This window comes from Vicugna pacos, chromosome 29 (genome assembly GCF_048564905.1).
Source record: "Vicugna pacos chromosome 29, VicPac4, whole genome shotgun sequence".
NCBI lineage: Eukaryota > Metazoa > Chordata > Mammalia > Artiodactyla > Camelidae > Vicugna > Vicugna pacos.
Window position 1 is genome coordinate 1040344 of NC_133015.1, and position 19468 is coordinate 1059811.

A 19468-nucleotide genomic window follows, 5' to 3' on the forward strand; every position below is an offset into this window, starting at 1 on the left:
CCCTTAATTGCTTACCACAGGCTAAGCAAAACTGGAAGAATTTCTGTGATTAAATTCTTATGGTAAGGTGAACTTCATCCAAGTAACATATATGAAGAACTTGGTAAAGTAGAATGAAGACTCTAGAGAAAAATATATCCCATCATGCTAGGGGTTTATGGTTGTTCTCTCCATTGACTATTCTGAAGCTTTAATCATGAACATTGCAGCCTTGGTAAAGTATATTACAAGTTATCAAAATGTCTAAAAAATGACTAGCCAATATCCAATGACTGACAAATGCTAATTTATGGATTTTTTTTGTCAATGATCTGCAAAATTTCTTAGTTTTCCTGTGCAATTTACAATAGCTATAATTCTCCCATGTATATAAATCATCAGTTCTTGTCATCATGAACAGCCTAAGTTACTCTCCTCTTCAACAAACTCCTCATGGCATTTTTCACCTCTGTGTTTCTCACTGTGTAAATCATAGGATTTAACATGGGAGTGAGGATTGCAAACAACATACTCAAACTTGTCCACAGGATAAGTGGCCACAGGATGTATGCAAGTGAATATACAAGGGACAAAATAGAGCACCACTACTGTAAAGTGGGACCCACAAGTAGACAAGGCTTTGCATCATCCTTCAGAGCCATGGGATTTCAGGGAGCTCAGGATGACTATGTAGTAGATGAGCAGCATGAAAAAAATAAGTACATGCCCCCACTGTTCACTGCCACCACCACTCCAAGCCTGAAGCAGTCACTGCAGGCAAGCTTTAAAAGATAGAAGAAACCACACATTAAGTGGTCAATGACATTGGGACCACAGAAGGTCAAGTCAACTGCAAAAAATATCTGCACAGTGGCCACCACCACCAGGAGCTGGCAGGGCTGATGTCACATGATGGTCATGTAGTGCAGAGGCTTGCAGATGGCCATGTAGCAATCATAGGTTATGACAATGAGTACTATGACCTCTGATCCTCCCAGAAAATGTTCCACAAAAGCTGAGCCAGGCAGCCACCCCAGAAGATAGTTTTCCTCTGGTGCAGCAGGTCAATGAGCATTTTAGGAGTTGTGACAGAGCTGAAGAGGACATCTGCGAAAGACAATGAGTGAGAAAGAAGTATATGGGACCTGAAAGTGCAGGGCTGAGGGAGATGGTAATGACAATGAGCAGACTGGCCAGCAGGGTAAATAGGAAAATGAGCAAAAAGACAATGAAGAGTATTTTCTGCAGGTGTGGATTCTGCATGAGTCCCAAGAGAAAAACTCAGTCACATTCCTGGGAGGGGTGAGGAGGTCAATTCAGCAAGTACAACTTCCTGGGGCCTGAATTACCTACAAAGAATAAGAAATGATCCCCATTAATCATGAAACGATTGTGGTCAGAATTTCTCGGTGCAAAAACAGAGCAGTCACTGTGCCTGCTGAGCACGTCCTTGACACTCCTGCCTCAGTGCTTGTTTCAGTTCTCTCTTACTTCCTCCAGGATGTTTCCATTTCTTCAGACACCTAGTATCTGTCGCCTGTAAAACATCTTAAGGCAACATTTGATGGCAAATTTACTGAGAAAACCCTGGGCTATCTACATGAGATCTGGATTCTCCATCTGGCTCCAGCTCCATGTAACTCTGCTGAGTCCTCTCTGTGTCCCATGGTTCTGAACTGTAATTCACAGATGGATATTTTAAGCTAAGAGGTGCTGCACACAAGTAAGAGGTGTTCCCTCTTCAATGAAAATTCACATTTGAACCCTCAGCTCTAACTGTGGAAAGACACCATGAATACATATCTCCCATAAGCAGACCATTTAGAGAAATGTATCTAAGTCATTGGCAACATGCTCTCCCTGGTACCTGCCAGAACACGTAAGCTATTCAAGTGTGTTTCCTCACCACACCTACCATAGTGCCTGGCATAATGTCTGCACTGCCTGAAACCTGTTAGGTGATGAGTAAATACTTGGTGAATTCTCATCCTCCATGGGTAAAGGACCTTAAACCTACCAAGAATCCAAGTGTTCTTATCCTCCTGCTCTGTTTATCATTACTCTCTACTTTATAAAAATCATAAGCAAATGTTTGAAAAGAAGCTGCATACCACATTAATATTTTCTGGCATGCTCTATGGGGCAATATGAAAATATTAATTGCCTCTAAGAATGAGTATGTTTTTAGGTAATTTTATTTTCAAGATATTCATAAGGTTTGTTAATCCATATTTTTTTATTTTTCAAATTATTTTCCACATATATTTTGACAGTCATATTCAATAAACTTACAGCTTCAGAAGACTTGGATAAAAAACTATTGCATAAAAGTTCAGTATCTGAGTATCTGTCAAGCAAAGAAATCCTTATTTTCATTCTAAAAGTAAAAATTTAACATAGGCAAAAAAGTAATAGTTTGCTAGATAAGATAGATATGTATGGACTATACACATAAACATATATACATACACAACACAAACACACATAAAATCTATTACTATAAGTACCTATTACAAGTTCACTCATTCAACATTCACTAGACATTGCGTATGTTAGTATATGTTAATGTATGTGTGTTCACATAAAATTATAGAAAGTTCCCTAGTGAAACAACTTTAGTAATCCCATCCCTGAAATTTTATTACCAAACAGCAGCAACCTATCCCTACATGATGTATGACCTGCCCATCTCTTTATGCTTCTGATACAGGCATTCTCATGTCTCCTTCTCCCATCTTCCCACAGCATCCATCATCCACCATTCCTGGTTACAGAATACTGGATTAGTAATGGAATGAGGAAATTTGCAAACATAAATTTCCCAAATAAAAATCATAAATATAATACAATGTATTCTGCAGAAAATATGTCTTTTCCTTTCAAAGATAAGTAAATAAAGACCTTTATTTTTTAATTAAACAATATGAAAAATTTTATGTATATGTGGAAACAAAGTACAGCAGCTTCATTGCATTCTTTTATTCTGTGGCTGACTCCCCAGCAGATCAGAAAAGAGATGATTTTATATAAAGTAAGAATTATACATAACTAATAACTGTGATTTAGAAATGACTATGAAGAAATAAGTATTATTTTTCTTTTTTCTTTGGCACTGCAGTATTCTTTATAGGGTTAAATTCTAAATGAAAATATTTTAAAGGCTAAAAGCTTTTATTTATAAATATGTTCAACAAAATTATTAAGAGGTATGGAAAACTTAGAAATTACATGAGATGTTCAACATTGGAGAAATGGTTATTAAAATACAATGCATCACTTTAACTTGTGTAGTTTTTAAAAGAGATATTTTTGAAAATGGTACAATATCATAGGAAAATTCTGATGTGTTTTATAAAGTGGAAAAATTCTGAATGGAAATTTGAGTTATATAGTTATTCTATTTTAATTCTAACTAATTATATTATTCTTCTAATTTAAATATATATCAATAAGAAAAAATACCCCAAATATTTTTACTTCTAAATCAGTAGTATTATAGTTGAGTTGATCTTTCTTAATATTTTGCATGCTGAAAAGGGACTGAAATCTCAGATTGGTAAGGGTGAGGGGTGATTGTATAATTTGAAAGAGCCATTTAATCCTGAGAGTCTATTAAAGTATGATTTCCTGGAGAAAAAAAAATCTTACCTGCAAACTTGTCTGACTTAACCCCCTGGTGAGAGCCCGAGGCAGATGTTAGCTCACCAAGAAAGCAGTAAAGTTATAAGATTAAAAATGCCAAATAGCTCAGCTACAGTAAGTGCCTTTGCTCATTTATAACTAGTTCCTTTGGATAAGGCCTTTCTCTTGGAGCTTAAAAGTGCTAATACATCTCCTATTTGTAGGCCAGTTAGGTGAAGTTTCTTAGTTGTGGATGATTGGACCTCAGGGGTATTTCACCACCATTAGGAGATTTTGCCAACAACCCAATTATTTCACATAACTGAACTTCAGAGGAGAACTCTTAGAGCATTCATTTTTAATTTTGAACTCTCCCTTAAGTCTACATGAAGAAAAAATACTATGACAAGAGAAAAAAAATAAGTTGGCCATTTATGAAGTTAGGCATTTGAAACAAATGAGCTTTATATTGTCTGAATATTTGCTATTGCATAAATTAATCATTTGAGTAACTATCTGATTTAAATATTTTAGTATAATATTTTGTTTTTTAACCAATCTACTATTCATGCAAATCATAAGTTTAAATATTATTTTCAGATGTACAATTAAATGATCATTTTGAATCCTATTATATTATTGGCACTTCACATTGCGTAAAGTTTAAGTACTCGTTCAAAGTGGCTGTATCTTGTGTCAGTTTTGGAATTAGGTTAGCATAATATTGATGAAAATAATTAAATAATTCCATTCTGCAATTATATCCAGGGATGGTAGACTGCATTTATTTCTGCAATGGTTTCATTTTGTAATTAATGTTGCAAGGAAAATGAGCGTACAGATATCTCTTCAGATTCTTGGTTTCATATTTTGGATATATATGCACACACATAGTATTGGTGAATAATACAGTACTTTTATTTCTAATATCTTGCAAAATCTCCATAATGTTCTCCATAGTGGCAGAACAAATGTATATTCCCATCAAAGTGCATTAGGGTTCTATTCTCTCTACATCTTCACCAAAATGTGTTGTCTGCTATATATTTCATATAGCCATCCTAATGAGTGTAAGATAACATATCATTGTGGTTTTGACTTACATTTCCCTGTTGATTAGTGATGTTGTTCAATTTCCCATGTTTCTATTGGACATTTGTATGTCTTTTTTGGAAAAAATACCCATTTAGGTGCTTTGCTCAATTTTAAATCAAGTGTTCTTTTTAATTTAGTTGTAAACGTTCTTTATATATTTTATATATTAATACATTATGAGATATATAATTTGCAAATATTTTCTCCCAATCCATAAGTTACCTTTTCATTCTTTGATTGTATGATTTGCTATAAAGTTTAGTCTGAATTTTAAACTTGATATCCTGGACTTGAATCTTGTGTCGTGATGGAATGAAACTTAATGATCTGATAGCTTTTGCCTCCTCTCTCTGGGAGCCCTGAGCTGCCATTTTATAAGTCTGACAACCTCACTGGACAAACATTGTCTACATTACCCTACATCTACATGGAGAGGAAACAGACCCAGAAGAACCTTATAGTTATCCCTGCCACGGCACTATTCATATAAGTCAAATCATCTTGGACCCTCCTTAAAGCACAGCAATCAGAAGAATGCTAGAATGTGACCTCAGTGCATGTCACACACACACAAAAAAACAGAATTGTTCAGTCAAGTCCTGACTAAATTCACGTATAATCAGATACAGACAAGCAAATGGCAAGATACCCTGTGTGTAGACAGATATAAGCCTGTGTGAGATCACATCAAATACATATGCATATACATAAACAAATGCATTCATGTTGCCAATCAAATATTGATCCATGTGTTGTCATATATCAACCCAGAGTGTTCACATATACACACATAAATGTAGTTGGATGAAGACCTACATTTCATTGAATGTGCACATACATGTGGTCATAGAAATTCACATGAAGTTGGATCCAGATCTGAGTATGTGGTGGGATATATACTTGTGTGTTTTGGATACAGGCATATTAATGTTTGGATACTGACATATTCAGAGAGGTAATCAGACAGGCTTACTGAGTCTAGCTGATTATCAACAAGGGGAAGAAATGCCAGGCTGTTGAAAAATAGGACTTTTTCTCTTATCCCACAGCTGACTCCTTGGTCTCAAGAACATAGCCATGCAACAAGACATCTATGTTCCACAACTGCTGCATTCATCCCAAAAACACACTCCAGTATCTCTTTCTTTCTTCTTTTTCCACTGAAGTTTCTGTTTTAGGGCTGACTTCCATGGGAGGAAAGAGCCTATAATAGAAAGTGATTGGTACTTCCAAAATAAAGATAATGATGACAGAGCCTTTAAATAAAAGACCCTCTGACCCATTCAGGGGCTAGAGCTTTCTTAACAGGCTACTTGGCTGACAGCTCCCCACTTGATTTTTTTTTTTGACCCTCCTCTTTCCTAGAAATAAAGCAACTTTTCACTTTGTCCCTCTGACTCTACTGAGAATTCTTTCTCAATTAGCAGGCAATGACTCACACATTTGGTGAGTTTTTCAATTTGGAGGTCTTTCTACCCACTAACTATATGTCCTTGGCTTTGAGGATTGTGCTGTAGTTCATGCCAGGAAAAAGCCCTTCCTGACCAGCTCATTGAAAATGTGAATCAAATATAGATAAGAGAGTCATGTTTTTAAATAAGAAATCATAAGGTAAGATTTATTTACACTCTATAGAGATGGTTATAAATTTGTATTAAGACATTAACAAATCTTTCACAATATATCTTATTCAGAATGGGAAATAAGATATTAACACATGTAATTTTCCTTAAAACAAATGTACAGTCTTAACATTCTACATATATTTTAATGAGAAGTTTTCAAACTTTGTAAAATGACCCTAAAGTTTAGGGGAGGTGGGGAAAAATGGAGAAAAAGGAGAAAGTACCCCAAATTTAAATCTTCTTGTTGGTGTAAATCCCAAACTACTAAGTAGAAAATTTTCAAATGATTACCAAAATTAATAATTATGTTGGCAGATTATTTTCCTGTTTGGGCTTAGATGTTTCCCCATCATAAACAAAAATAAATTTAAGTGGTTAAAAAAATGTTTGAAAAGTTAATATTTAAGTAAAGATTAAAATTTATAGAATAATTGGAAGAATATGGATTTTCCAAGTATAGACATAGCAAAAAGTAAAAGAATATTAAAATAATGTATTTATATAGTAACACACATAATTATAACACAAAAGTAAAAGTTTATAGCAAATTTCAAAGAATGAGTATTCATAGCAAATATATATACACATATATTTATAATTTAACCTAGAAAGAGTTCATCAAAATTTTCAGAAAAAATTCACACTCCAATAGATCAAGAATTAAAGTAATGGATAATGTCTATATAGTGGATTCCCATATATTGTGCAAGAAACAGAACACAAAGACAAGTAACTTCCCCTGACTTCAGATAGATTACAGCCCAATAAAAAGAGATAATTTGTAAAGGCTTTTATCACATAACTTGAAATGACTACACAGATTTGAAAGTTCACTAAATTTCTGTCTGAGTCCACTTGGGCTACGAATACAGAATACCAAACACTTAAACAATAAACATTTATTTTTCACAGGTTTGGAGGCTCAGAAGTTCAAGATTAATGTGCCAGTGGATTCTGTGTCTGGCTGAGTCCTCACATGGCAGAAGGGTCAAGTGAGCTGGTGGGGTCTCTTTATAAAGGCATTTATCTCATTCATGAGAACCTGACCGTCATGATCTAATCATTTCTCACAGGGCCCTCCTCCAAATATGACCACATCATAAAGAATTTAACTTATGATTTTGAAGAGGGACACAAATACTCAGTCTACTGCAGCATCCAAAAGTGGAGGAATAAATTACATAAGTGCTCATAAACTAAAATGCTTCATATTATCTGGTGAATAGTGTTGTATTTGTGAAGACTAAGATAACATAAGAATTTTGTCTGTAATAGGGATAGAAATCACAATACACTGTTTTTCATACACCGTGATTTACTAGTGAAAATCATGCATTGCCCCAAAGAATGGGCTCCTCATGAATCCAGACTAAATAATGGAGGCAGAATAACAGACTTTGTTTGTAATAGGGAAGAACAGATAAATGACTCTATGTTAGATCTGCTCCTTTAGTGCTAACCCTGTGCTCTGTGTCCTGTGCTTAGTCTTGTTGGTCTGCATGTTGATAAATGAATGTTGCCTACAGCCTGAAATATACAAGATGGCCCATAAGGGTATAACACTTTTCCATTCATATAGAGATTAATAGTTGCAGAATAAAGAATAGCATTTGTCTTGTTGGAGGTCCACACCCTATCCCCTTCTTAGTATAAAAGGAGCCTGAATTGTGACTTGGGTATGATGATTCTCTAAGACTTTAGTCTTCATCTTCTTGGCTGGCTGGCTTTCCAAAGACAGTCATTATCCTAGACCCAGCACCAGGCCTCCCAATATGTTGGCCTATTGCGTGGTGAGCAGAACGAGTTTGGACTGGGTTACACATTGAGCACATACTTCTGACCATCTAAGGCAGATAATATTATGTTTCTAGCCTCATTCACAGATAGAGAGGATTTTATGAATGATGTCTATCAAACAAAACAATATATTCTGGCTCCTGTATTACCTAGAAAACTGTATTTCATTAACAACAGAGATAAGAAGAGCATATATTGTCAGCATCTTTCTTAACAATGATATCACCCAAAACATCTGGTGCAAAGTTCTAAAATGCATGTTTTAATCTCATGGATTATCATTAATGCTAAATTTGCACAAGAAGGAAGAGCCTGGGTCTCTATAGGGTTTATGAAACATAAGCAAAAAAGGATATGGAGATATTAAAAAATAGCGGAGGCATGATCAAGTATTTTAAACTATTTGGGAAGATTAATGGGTCATCTCTATGAAAATATAACTCCAAACAAAGCTTCTTCCCATGAGGAGATAATATGATTACTCAACTGGGAAAATAAGTAAGGATTGGTCCTTTTCTGCATATATATCTTGTTCATTCACATTTTTATAAACTTAGCCTCCTTATGACTACTATTACAACACTGAAACTTCATTATTTGATGTTAATATGGTAGGCAATACAAGCAAATTAATATATGTAAAGTACTTGTAGATATAAAGGGAAGATACATGTTTTAAATACTAATATGGGCTGTCTTTGTGTGGGGAGGAGTGAATGAAATGTTTGTGTCATATCTCTTCTACTATTTTTTGAGTACTGTAATGAGTTATTAATTCTGAGAAAGAGTACATCATTTAAGAGAGAAACAAAAGAAAATCCTTCACTAACTGAAATAAATTTGCTATATAAACTGTAGGTTAACTCATCATATAGAATATAAACCTATATTCATGAGAGAGACACTTTACATCCAAAAATTATATGATTCCTTAAGAAATGGTGAAAATCTTAAAAATGTATTTCAATTTTTATATATATTTAATATATATATACACACACATTTGAACTAGGAAATTATGAAAATCTTAAAAGTATATTTAGGTCATTGGAAGTATTCATATAATAATGTTTTTCATCATGCCCAAGTTATTAAACCTGAGGAGACATTTACTACAGGTAAATAGCCACACATGGCTTTCCTGAAATAGCAATTTGTCATTGAAAATAAGTGATAATATTTTCTCATAAAATAAGAAAATAAGTGCCTCATTTTCTTACTCTTGTCCAGAGCTTTTTCATGGCATTTTTCATCTCTCCATTTCTCAGACTGTAGATTAGAGGATTCAACATAAGGGTGATAATGGTATAAAACATGGCCAAGGATTTATCAGTGGGTAAGGTAGAAGGAGGTCTCACATACATAAAGGTACAGGAGACAAAGAAGAGGACCACCACAGTAATGTGGGAGCCACAGGTGGATAAGGCTTTGTGCCTCCATTCCTGACTAAAATTCTTCAGGAAGTGCAGGATGATCCCATAGATGATGAGTAAGAGCATAAAGATAACCACACAGATCTCCCCATCATTGGCAACCACAGTGAGGCCAAAAGCGTAGGTGTCAGAACAGGAAAGTTTTAACAAGGGGTACGTGTCACAGACGAAGTGGTCAATGATATTGGGGCCACAGAAGGGAAGGTTATAAACAAAGAGAGGATGAGCTAAAGCATGTAAAAACCCACCAACCCAGGCCAACAGCAGCAGCACAACACACACTTGCTTATTCATGATCACTGAATAATGCAGGTGTTTACAGATGGCCACGTTATGGTCATAAGCCATGACCACCAGAAGACAAATTTCAGCACCACTCAAAAAGTGCCCTAGAAAAAGCTGGGTCATGCAAGCTTGGAAGGAAATGGTTTTGTTCTTACAGAGTAAATCTAGAATCATATTTGGGGTGACTGTAGTAGAATAAACAGCATCCATAAATAATAAGTAGCCAAGAAAGAAGTACATAGGGGAATCCAGGGTCAGGCTCACCACTAAAGGCACAACAATGAAGATGTCGCCCCCATTGTCACCATGTATATGAGCAAGAACACAACAAATAATATTTTCTGACCCTGGGGGCTCTGAGTGAACCCCAAGAAGACAAATGCAGTCACATTCCTCCTTTGTTCCATAGAATCTTCTGTATGTTTTATTTCAGTGTTCAGGGCAAAATTTTCTGGTAATATAATTGTTCCTAGGGATTTTCTGAAGTCTTAGATAATGTGTTTATTCAATCAAGAAATAGGCAATATATTGTACCCAGAAGGAAATCTACTTCAGGATGACACCTGCACCCCAATGTTCATAGCAGCACTATTTATAATAGCCAAAACATGGAAACAACCTAAATGTCCATCAACAGGTGACTGGATAAAGAAGATGTGGTATATTTATACAATGGAATACTACTCAGCCATAAAAACCGACAACATAATGCCATTTGCAGCAACATGGATGATCCTAGAGAATGTCATTCTAAGTGAAGTAAGCCAGAAAGAGAAAGAAAAATACCATATGAGATTGCTCATATGTGGAATCTAAAAAACAAAAACAAAGCATAAATACAGGACAGAAATAGACTCATGGACAGAGAATACAGACTTGTGGTTACCGGGGGGGGGGGTAGAGGGTGGGAAGGGATAGACTGGGATTTCAAAATTGTAGAATAGATAAACAAGATTACACTGTATAGCACAGGGAAATATACACAAAATGTTATGATATATCACAGAGAAAAAAATGTGACAATAAGTGTGTATATGTCCATGAATGAGTGAAAAATTGTGCTGAACACTGGAATTTGACACAACACTGTAAAATGATTATGAATCAATAAAAAATGTAAAAACAAAAAAGAAATAGGCAGTATGGTTTATAATGTTCCAGTACTTTCAGTGATTGTAGTACAAGGCTGATTAAAATATCCTCCCTAATCTCAAAAAACTTTCAGTCTAATGAAGTGGCAAGTAATTTAGAGACATATGTGGGGAAAGAACACATTATTAAGTAAATGAGTTGCCACAATTATCTTTCCATCTGGAAGCTAATTAAATTGTACATATAGCTAATACCTTATACAAAAATGTAAATTGATTGAAGTTCTAATAAAAAAGGAAAGAAAAATTTACTTCATTTTAATTTCCAGTCATTAAGGAAACGATCTTCTCCAATCTAGGGTTGGAAGAAACTTCTTAACCAATCATTTAAATCCCAAAGATATATATTAAACAATTTCAAAAAAGTTTTTAAGGTTTTAGGAAAAGATACCAAAATGTAAATAGACAAAGGCAGTTTAGAGAAAGATTGACATTTTACAGGTTCTACACAGAGTATGTCTAAAATAAACAAAAATCTCAAAACAATTTATGCACAAAATAAAAATAAAATATAAAATAAATAAAAAATACAAACAATTAAAGGAAAAAGACATCTAAATGGCTAACAAGCATATGTTAGTACACTGAGGCTGGGAACAGAAAAGTGGGAATTGAAGTAATGGCTTGCTTACTACAGTATTATTTCGGATTCTTGAAAGCCACTCAATCAAAGTCTTCAGATGCTATATCATCTTTTAATTTTTTACAGATTATAAAACAATGTTTAGAAAACATATTGATTGAGACTATCATCACATTTGCAAATATCTCCCCATAAAAATATCCCAAATTAGTTACACTTGAAATTAGTTTCTAAGACTACTTTATGTTAAAGAACGTCTCTTTATGTTAGAGAGTGTAATACAAAACTATTTAGGAAGAGTATTATAGAATAGACTCCATCTCCATATACTTTAGTGATCATAAAGGATTGCTAACATGGCTGATTTTGAAAATCACAAAGGAGAACCTTTAAAAGATTGAACTCTCATGCCACCATTATACTCTGGCAAATGTAAAGCTTAGTGCAGAATCTTGCATACAAATACCCTTCCTGGGTTACCTGCACAAGGAGAAAGCCATTCAATCCATATTCTGGATTCTCTGCCTTCTCCTTTGTCCTTTACCCACTGATGCCATCATGGACAGCAAGATACATGTACCATCACTGGACCTTGAACTGTTTCCATGTGACCAACTCATTCCATGCAGGCAGAAATCTAACTTATCTCATTCAGAAAAATATTCATTTTCAGAAAATTTGGGTTTTCAAAATGAGTATCAGTGGCCTATTACTAAAGATCTCTAAATCTTGATTCTAAACAGAGAAGTAAAATAATAATTGTTGGCAGGATTTGTCTGAATCACCAACTAATGTTAATTCAACATATTGGTTGGAGAGAAAACAAATTATGTATGAATTGTTTACATAAGAATGTTTCTGTTTGTGACTTATACCAATAAAAGTGTAATACAGAAATAGCTTTTGCAATCTTTTGATTCTCAATTAGTTATACTGCCCTGCCTTGATACAGCATTGTTGAATTTTGGGTTTCCTGAATAATGGAGAATGATTACATATACTTACTTTATTATGTTCAGAGTCCAGCATTTCAGTTCATGAATGTCTGTCCTGTAAGGAAAGAGCAAAGATCTGTAAACCCTTTGGCTACATTTGAACTACTGGACATGTTATGGAGCCATTCAACTGGTGCATCTCCAAGGGTGATTCTTACCTAATTAAATTCAATGGGACCTTAATCATAATTTTGATGTTAGACTCTGTCTCCAGAGATGTCACCAGGATAATCATGATGTATAACAAGACTTACAGGACTATGTTTCCCAAGGAGAGGCATTAAAAAAAAACTTAAAAACTTAAAAACTTGAGGTCAAATCACCAAAAGGGAAAAGTTCAGTCTAGGCAGAAATAAAATACATAAAAATTTGTTTAAATCATGACCTTCAACATAAGACAAGATACAGTAAACCTCCTAGAAGAAAACATAGGCAAAACATTATTTCACATACATCTCAAAAATGTTCTCCTCGGGCAGTCTACCCAAGCAATACACATAAAAGCAAAAATAAACAAATGGGACCTAATGAAACTTACAAGCTTCTGCACAGCAAAAGAAACCATAAACAAAACAAAACAACAACCTACGAAATGGAAGAAAATTTTTGCACAAGATGAAACTGACAAAAGCTTGATCTCCAGAATATATAAGCAGCTCATATGATTTAATAAGAAAAAAACTAACAACTCAATCCAAAAATGGGCAGAAGACCTAAACAAGCAATTCTCCAAGGAAGACATACAAATGATCAACAGGCACATGAAAAAATGCTCAGTATCACTAATTATCAGAGAAATGCAAATCAAAACTACCATGAGGTATCACCTCACACCAGTCAGAATGGCCATCATTCAAAAGTCCACAAATGACAAATGCTGGAGAGGCTGTGGAAAAAAGGGTACGCTCCTACACTGCTGGTGGAATGCAGTTTGGTGCAGCCACTGTGGAAAACAGTATGGAGATTCCACAAAAGGCTAGGAATAGACTTACCATATGACCCAGGAATCCTGCTCCTGGGCTTATATCCAGAAGGAATCCTACTTCAAAATGACACCTACAACCCAATGTTCATAGCAACACTATTTACAATAGCCAAGACATGGAAACAGCCTAAATATGTATCAACAGAGACTGGAACAAGAAGATGTGGTATATTTATACAATGGAATACTATTCAGCCATAAAAATGGCAACATAACACCATTTGCAGCAACATGGGTGCTCCTGGAGAATGTCATTGTAAGTGAAGTAAGCCAGAAAGAGAAAGAAAAATATCACATGAGATCACTTATACGTGGAATCTAAAATAAAGAAGAAAAGAACATTAATGCAAAATAGAAATAGACTCATAGACATTGAATACAAACTTGTGGTTGCCAGGGGGAGGGGAGTGGGAAGGGACAAACTGGGAGTATGAAATTTGTAGATACTGACAGGCATATGTAGAATAGATAAACAAGAGTATACTGTATAGCACAGGGAAATATATACAAGGTCAATGGTAGCTCACAGTGAAAAAGAATGCAACAATGAATATATGTATGTTCATGTATAATTGAAAAATTGTGCTCTACACTGGAAGTTGACACAAAATTGTAAACTGACTGTAACTCAATGAAAAAAATGTTTTAAAAATCATGACCTTCAAAAATAGGAAAATATGTTTAAGCTTTGTCTTTGAAGATGATATCTGAACTGATTTCCAAAATATTATGAATGCTAATTTCAGAACAAGTCATTTAAAACTTGTTTCAAATGCAGAAAAATTTTATCACATACTTGGTCATATATTTTCAGAGAAGCAAGTTGATAGAATCTGTGTTAGTGTAGAAGTAGGGAAAGAAAATATTTGTGGGCCTATTCTATTAATCTCCAAGTGCTCATGGGGCATTCACCAAAGCAGACTCTTCACTAGGCCATGACACAATTGCAATACATTTCAAAGGACTTAAATCATAGAGTACATATTTATGTATATGTATATGTATTTTTTACATATGTATTTTATAACAATGTAATTCAACTAGAAACTGATAACTAAAATATATCATCTTCTAATTGTGAATTTAGCAATATAAATCTAAAGTAACTGAACATTTTGAAAGATACATTTTCAACACAGGGATAATAATGCAAGTGTCTATAAAAGATACATGAAATGTATTTATGAATTGTATGTATATGTATAAAAGGCTATATTTTATATATATTATTATATATAAATCAACTGGATGCAGCTAAAAGAGTGCTTAGAGAGAAATTTATACCTTAAATGCAGTATTGGCAATCAAGAAATGTTACAAGGAATGAACTGAGCTTCTGTCTCAAGAAGATAGAAAAAGATAATAAATATAAACACAAAGAACACTGTAGAAAGGAAATAGCAAATAGAAGACAGAAATCATAAATAGAAATTAATTGAAAATAGAGAAAATATTTAAAACCAAAACTTGGTTCTTTGAAAGTTTAATATAATTGATAAGATCCTAGAAAACAGATTAAGAAAAAATTAGAAAAAAGACCCAATTATCAGAATCAGCAATGAAGAGTGGTTCATCACTGCAGATATGGCAGAGCTTAAAAAGACAATAAAATGATATGATGAGCAAATTTATGACAGTGTCCTCACCAACCAAAAGAAAATGGACCACTGCTATAAAAACACAAGTTTCTAAACACACAAGGAAAAATAATTAAAAGCTGGAATAGCTTAATACCTAAATCCCACCATTCCCAAACAAAATTTCATGCCCACATACTTTGAATCAATGAATTCTATAGACCAAGTTATAAAGAATTAGTACAAACCTACATAAATGGTTTCACAGTAGGGAGAAATTAAGACAATTTCTAATGCATTTTATGCATCCAGCAACTTCCTGGTTTTAGCTAAAGCCTGATGCGTGGCAGGACAAACTTTCTGCAGTGGCTCTCGAGAAAAATGGGGTCATTTTCATACATGATGGAGATGCCGTGCTTCTGCTAGAAAGCGGCACTGCCTTCCCATCAGACCCAGCTTTGACAGCCTTTTGTCTGCTGCTTACGGTTCTGCCAAGCTTTTGCCATGTCCTGCTGGGCCTGATTAACAAATCTGGGCCCGCTTTTCTGTTTCTGACCAATAGAAAAGGAGCTGACTGCCAGCGAGGAGGGTGATGGTTCCTTGCTAATGGTGGGGGTGGCAGGGGCAGAGAATTCTCCAGCTGGGCAGTTTGGACGGGCACACAGCATCCCACTGGGCCAGCAGCAGGTATTCCAGATGGCCAGCCCTGAGTCTGTTTGTCTCCGTTGCCAGCTTTGTTTTTGTCCCAGCGTCATCACTCGCCCCATCAAACACACGGTGAGTGTCCTGGCACACCTGTGACTGCAGCAGGGGGCTTCTTGATGGAGGTGACATTTTTAAGCTATGTTTCTCTTAAAAAGGAGGACAGACGAGAGAACTTTATTGTGGAAAACAGTGCAGGCCAAAGGGAATTGGACTACATGTCTGTTTGCAGCATCTGGGGATGTCAATTAGGAATCCAATTTTCAAGGAAGTAATGTTTTTATAACAGCCTATTTGGAATGAAGAGTAAGTAACCTAGAAAATCTAGATGGGATGGTTGTAATTCCTAGAAATCATTCGTTGGTTAAAATGTTGAGTGCCATGATTTCATTTACAGGAAATTCAATAACACACACAACTAATTGAGGTGAGAACAGTCAGAATGGCGGTTATCTAGGGAAGGAGTTAACTGGGAAGGGGCGGAGAGGAAATTCTGGGAGGCGGGCAGTGGTCTACATCTTGACCTGGGTGGTGGCTACGGAGGTGTATTCATGTGTGAAACTCACTGAAATAGGTATCCACTTAAGGTTAGTGCACTCACATATGTGTGATAAACCTCCGGACAAAAGTTCAAATTTTTTTCCATTTCTACTGTGTGCCAGGTATTGCACTGGCCACTCAGATACCACACCTGATCTTAGCCAAAAGGCCGAGAAGCGATGCACTGGCCACTCAGGATACACATTCTTGTAGCAGAGACAGACAACCAGGAATTACCACGTGGCATGTTAAGTTGAGTGGGCAGGGACTACCAGTTGCCTGTCCATATCAATTTTCTCCCTTGGTAGTAATAGAATCCTGACTCTTAGCTGGGAACATTGCTACCCAAGGTAAAGATTACATCTCTCGCTTCTTTCCCTGTGATTAGTAGCCTCTGGACTAGCTCCTTGCCAGTGTGATGTGGGACATCCGGAAAGACTGCTTAAAGGGAGGGCAACCTGTGGCCCCTTCAGCCCCTCCTGGTGTCTGCATTGTGGACCAGAAGGCTGCATTTCCAACCGCCATTTTGGATCATCTGGTGACCTGAAGGATGGAAACCATGCAGTGGGGATGCTGGCGCAGAAGAAGTGGATGACTTCACGGAGCTGCCACGCTGGCCTCAGACTGCCCACCTTCACATTTTTAAATGAGGGAGTAAACTGGTATATGTTTGTCGCTCGGTTTCAGATCTGTTATCACTGGCTAACTGCAGGTTAAGATAAAGGCCAACGCAGGGTGACAGGGGAGACACAGGAACAGCATGGATGGCTGGCTGGCATTGGAGATGATTTCTTAGACAAGGTGCCACTGGAGCTGAGTCTTGAAGGATGAGTAATATTTGGCTAAGAGATATAATGCCTTTTAAAATGCTTTTGTCAGAGAGTCCCATCTGGGCAGGAAAATCTGTTAAGGGTTGTTCATTTCCAGTCAAAGAGACACTCTCCTACCTTCAAGGAGCTGATAACTGGACCTGCCTTTTGGACAGGTAGCTAGAAGTGCCTCATTTCATTATTTGAACTTCGTTGATAGAAATGAATACGTGAAGTTTCTTTATTTGATTTGGAATATACCCCTAACAGAAATAAAAGCTGTTTTATGCTTAGAGGCCATTTTTTTCTTTTTGTAAATTCAAAACTTTATGGTGAAATATGCCCAACACCTCTAGCCTAAAATTTACAAAGCATTGCTGAGATGTATCAGAGGAGATCTAAATAAATGTTTTGAGCTGCTCATTATTGTTGAGCCCCTCAAATTGAGACCTTTCTTCATCTTCTAAAGTGATAACTTGATGCTGTAATTTCCCTTTAAGTGCTGCTTTAGCTGCATTCCACAAATTGATATGCTTTATTTTAATTTTCATTCCAGCCAAAATATCTTCTAATTCCCATGTGACTTCTTTGACTTATGGGTTACTTGGAAGTACGGAACATAATTTATAGATATCTGTGATTGTCCAGATATCTTTCTGTTATTTATTTCCAGTATAATTCCATTATGATCTGAGATCATCCTTTCCATGCTTCCAAGTCTCTTAAATGAGTTGAAGTTTGTTTTATGGAATATCTTGGTGAGTGTTCCATGTGCACTTGTAAAGAGTGTGTATTCTGATGTCATTGTTTGAAATGGTCTACAAATCCAATTAGGTCAGGGTGGCTGGAAGTGTCGTGCAGGCTGCTAGGTCTTCACTGGTTTTCTTTCCACTTGTTCTATTGATTTCCATCACCATGTGCTCAGGGAGGGGCTGGGATGCTAGAAGGATTTTTCTCACTGCTCCTTCCCTCCCTTCAGCTTCCCTGAGTGGCTGCACCACAGAGGGAGTCTCTTCCCATCCCCGACCCTCCCCCAGGGCTGCTGTTGCCTGTCACCTGGTGCTTGCTGGCCTGGCAGTGGGTGCGGAGGAGGGGGGGTGAGATTCTCTGTTGTTCTGATTCAGCCCAACCTTGGGCAGGCACTGGTCTCTGTGTCTTGGAAGTTGGTTTTTCTCAGTGATCCTGACCTTCCTCCAGTAACCAGAGACCCAAAGGTGTGGCCCAGCCCCTCCTCTGGGAGTAGAGGCTTCTTCCTCTTTGCTTCCTCCAGCTGCAGGGTGTCTTCCCCTGTGCTCTAGGGGCCATAGGGTGGCTTCCCTTTCCCCAGTGGCTTAATGCTGAATTTCACAGCAAGGGAAAGATAGGGGTGTGGTCTCATGGGTCTTGTGGGAAAGCCCACGTCTATGACCACTCCCCTCTTCCAGTCCTGAACCAAGGAGGAAGGCTTTCTCTGGTCTCCCTCCCTGTCCCCATCTTTTTCATGAGTGCCTGGTGGGGGCCACGGAGAAGAACTGCTGAGGGATGGGGGCTCTCCCACGTCTGCAACCCCCGAGGGTTTTATGGTCTCATGCTAGCCCACACCCGGCCTTTGTGTGTCCTCCGACATTTTGGCTGGGTGCTTCCTCTGACTTGTCTGGGGGCCCTGTCTTCCTTCTTTGCTCTGTTGCAGGTGGGCCAGGGCTCATGTCCTGTCGATCTTTGGAGGAGCCCATTCTTCCTTAGATTTGATGCTAATTGTGTTGCCCTGTGACATCAGTTTTTTGATGCGCTCAAGAAAAGTAATGATTTTTTTAAAAATTTTTTTTTGCATTTTCTTGTGGTTAATGCAGGAGTGACACTCTTTTCAGCTTTCTACATCCTAGATGGAATCCAGAAGTCAAAATACACTTTTAGATGATTCACTTTTACCTGAATCACTTTGGGTTCTCTTCAAAAATTGTATTTAATCTCTATGAATGAAAACTTATTGTCATAAAAATGATTCTCAAGAAGAGGTACTTCAGTGTATGTGTGTGGCAGGGGGTGGGGGATGAAAAGGGTGAAGGGGGTCAAAAAGTACAAACGTCCAGTTATAAAATAAATAAGTCATGAGGATGTAATAATGTGTACAGCAAGGTGACTCTAGTTAATAATATTGTGTTGTATATTGAAAAGTTGCTAAGAGAATAGATCTTAAGTTTTCATCACAAGAAAAAAAATGTAACTATGTATGGTGATGGGAGTTACCTAGACCTGCTGTGATTATTTTGCAATTTATACAAACACCGAATGGTTACATTGTACACCTGAAA

General features: G+C 36.6%; 3 pseudogenes; all 3 read right to left on the bottom strand.

The window, feature by feature from the left end:
• Nucleotides 1–401: 401 nt before the first annotated feature.
• On the bottom strand, nt 402–1295 carry LOC102543618 (olfactory receptor 4C3D-like; annotated as a pseudogene).
• An 8030-nt stretch (nt 1296–9325) lies between these two features.
• Nucleotides 9326–10242, bottom strand: LOC102543116 (olfactory receptor 4A47-like; annotated as a pseudogene).
• A 6129-nt stretch (nt 10243–16371) lies between these two features.
• On the bottom strand, nt 16372–16549 carry LOC140690294 (U2 spliceosomal RNA; annotated as a pseudogene).
• Nucleotides 16550–19468: the final 2919 nt, after the last annotated feature.